This window comes from Ovis aries, chromosome 3 (assembly GCF_016772045.2).
Source record: "Ovis aries strain OAR_USU_Benz2616 breed Rambouillet chromosome 3, ARS-UI_Ramb_v3.0, whole genome shotgun sequence".
NCBI classification, from domain to species: domain Eukaryota; kingdom Metazoa; phylum Chordata; class Mammalia; order Artiodactyla; family Bovidae; genus Ovis; species Ovis aries.
Window position 1 is genome coordinate 148,909,897 of NC_056056.1, and position 3,844 is coordinate 148,913,740.

The following is a 3,844-nucleotide window of genomic DNA, read 5'->3' on the forward strand; positions in this document are numbered from 1 at the left end:
TGGCACATTTGGATTCTGTTGAATAAGTCAAAATCATGGCCATGGACAGATGACTGACTGCTTAATTATTTGAGGACATGAATGATCATATTACAGTCAGTTTTACTAAGCTTTCCTCTAATTATCCTCTCCATGTGTGGAGGTGTAGGTTTTTTACAAAGGAACATCTTAATCTAAAAATGCTTCTCCACACTAAATCTTAGACTGATAAATTACCATCTTCTCTTCTATAGGCATACAGCTGCAAGAATGAGGGGAATAAGGAACTATAAGACAGAGAGAACCATGGCTTTTCATTTCTAAGAGTGAGCAATCAGTAAGAAAGGCATGGAGGCCCATGTTTGGGAGATATTCTTTCACATCATCTTACAGTTATGGTAGAAAATGATTAACAGGAATGGAGTCAGATTAAATGATTTAACCAAGCCATAGCTACATTCTTTGAATCTTCTTAGTGTCTTGGGCTTTTGGGTGAATGAATTGTTCCAAAATGGCCTCATTCAAGGAAATCTTAAAGAATGATCAAACAATGCAAAAAATGTATTTGACTGGCCCCAAGTAGCTGGTCTAAGCTGACACTGGGGGTTCTCACATCTGTGTGCTGCTCAGGATGATGGATGGGGTAAGTGCATCCTGATTAGTGTCTTGGGATGGACAGAGAGCTAATGCAGAGAGTCAGCAGTTTACAAATCTATTACCGACATCTTGGCTGAATCTGACCTTTGCAGTGCCAGAGTAGATGACTACTAGCTAGCTCCCAGTAAAGCTTATACTTCATCTTGAATAAAATTTTAATGATGAACCAAGAGCAGAATCTATCAGTACTTATAGCCTTTCTACTATGATTTTTTTGTATTATACTGGAGTGGGTAGCCATTCCCTCCTCCAGGGGAATCTTCCCAACCCAGGGATCAAACTCAGGTCTCATGCATTGCAGGCTGATTCTTTACCAGCTGAGCCACAAGGGAAGCCCGTATTATACTAAGACAGCTATAGAAGACTATATACCTTATTTTGGGTATCTAATTTTTTTCTTAGAATACATATTGCTGTCTTTATGTATTTGTATGTGTGTGTGTGTGTATCAAACACTTGAAATAGCTCAAACTCAAAAAAATCTAGAGCTCTGTTAAGTTGTAAAATTTAATTGTCATTAATCCTCTTGATGAAGTCTGTTTCTTGAGATGTTCCCAACTCAGGGATCAAACCCAAGTCTCCTGTATTACAAGCAGATTCTTTACCATCTGAGCCACCATGGAAACCCCTTGAAAATACTATATTTTCCATTTCAGTCTTGAAGTTAATTCTTACCATTAATCAGGGAATCAGTACAACAGAGTTGGTAAAGCCTAGTATTAGGGTCACCAGTCCTGAATTTTAATCCCAGCCATATCACTTACTAGCTGGATGTATGGGCAAATTACTAGCCTTACTGAGTTTTAGTTTCCTTCTTTCCTCAAAAAGGAAACTAACATCTCCCAGAGCTCTTGTAAGAGTGTGAAAAAATATATTTTGTAAATTTTAGTCATTTCGTCTTCACTCCTGGTGCCCTTTCTATCTCGCTGTTTTCTTCCCTGTGTGCTTACACAGAAGGGTAGATTGTTCTGCTTTTTCATAGTTGGAAAACTATTTTTAAAAATTAATGGTGAAGCCACTCATCTGAATGTACCTTTGCCCCGAAATTTCTACTTCCTTCTCTTGGATTCTGAGCCGTTCTACTCTGAATGCAGCTTAATTCACCTCCAGTCCTTCAATTTGTATAAATAAATTATTACTCTTCTTTTCCCCTCTCATCTATAGATATCTCTCAGGCAAAGGAAACAAACTTTGTGACTGACAAAATGGCTATAAAGCATGGGGCAGGGTAAACACATTACAGGTCTCAATAACACGTGGTCACTGTCACTTGTTGCTCCTGTACACACTCAGAAGTTCCTTGCACTCATTTCACTATTTCATGCCTCTTTTCCCGGCTCACACAATCCCACAACCTCTCTCTTCATATTGAACAGTTAGAACTTATTTATCCAGCGAGACTCGGCTTATTTATTGCTTTCCACTAATAGTTTCTTGCCCGCTACACATCCCTGCCCCCACTTCCACCCTTCAAGGAGAGATCATCTCTCTCCTGCTCTACTTTACTGTCAGCATACTTCTTACAGGTTCTTCTAAGCGTGGGTGCTGTCTGTCTTTGTTCACTAGATGCTGACCTTAGAGTCCACTGCCGCAGCATTGCCTCATCCATTTGTAGACAATCTCCTATGGGTGTTTCTCGCTACAGAGCTTTACTGCCAGATATAGGATTAGTGTCTTCTGCTCTGGCCCTGATCTAATTCTAATCAGTCGACTACAACTGTTACTATTTACACTGATTATATGTGAAGTAGTATATTGTAGAGGTTTGGTAACAAATTATCTGATTGTACATCCTAACTGTACCAATTTGTTTTTTGGTTGGTTACCTACTACTTGAGTTTGGGCAAGGTGCTTCTCTGATGTTTGTCTAAGTGTGCTCAGTCATGTCTGATTCTTTGCAAGGCCATGTACTGTAGGCCATCAGGCTCCTCTGTCTATGGAATTTTCTAGGCAAGAATACTGGAGTAGGTTGCCATTTCCTACTCCAGGGGATCTTCCCAACCCAGGGGTCAAACCCACGTCTCCTGCATTGAAAGGTGGGTTCTTTACCACTGAGCCACCAGCAAAGCCCTACCATCTCTAAATTGAGATAATGATAATACCTCGTTGCAGGGATATTGTAAAGTTTAAGTGGGAAATCCATATGCTTAGAATGCAGCCTGGCACACAGAAACGCTAATCAAGGTTAACGCTCATATTTAAATAATAATCATAATCTAAATAATTTAAAGAAGAAACTTTTACAGTCAGTAGATCCAATTTCTTTTAAGTGTCCTAGGGAAAGATGGCCAGTATGAATGGTTTCCATCCATTTATAGACATGTTAATGTGGAGGTTCATAGTGGTTATATTCAGTTTGAGGGCATGTTCTGAAAGGCTTCTTTCCCGTATAAATTCTTCCTGACTCTCACTTCACAGGAAACAGAGATGGTGCATTTTCTGGTGAAAAGATTTCCCATGAGAGTAATTTTCTGTTTCTCTTTCAAAATGTAAATGATTTCCTTTAGGACACAATTCTGTAATCCAGTATTATTAATAATTTGCCTGGCTCTCTCATAGTAATTTCCATACTTCTTTAAACTGGAGCTAGTTTTCTGAAACTGGGTGTAGTTTACTAACAGAGGCTCTTCTCTAAAACACCAAATTGCCTTCACTGGTGTTAGATCGCCGAGTCAAGGGAAAGCAGCAAATCTGTCTCAAAGAATTAAGGGGTTGGCTTTTCATTGATTGGCTGATTTACTTATTACAGTCTGACTTCACATGTCATGGGATCAATCTCTTGAAAGTATATTAGGTCAACTTACCAAGGAATATGAAATTTTTTCTCCTTTATCTTTTTCAAGTGAATTAATAATTACTGTCCAGTCACCAAAATTACATCTCACTTGAGGTTATTTTTACTGTACTGAACTATTCTAGTGGTATATCTTGAATTAGAAACTGGAAATTTTGCTGTGAAGGGAATTTTCATGCACAGTTTAATAATTCAGCTACCTCCACCCCTGGGCAAAATAAATAGCTAGCTGAATGCTTGTTGGCAAAGTCACAGCGAATTATATTATTTGAAACTCTAAATATCCCCCAAATAAATGTTGAAATTATCTGTGGGAAAGCAAGGGGTTTGGGGCATTACAGTACTATTGCTTCCTTGCCGAATGTGCATTTTCTTCTTGGAGATCTATGGAGTTTGGTAATTTTTTTTATTAGG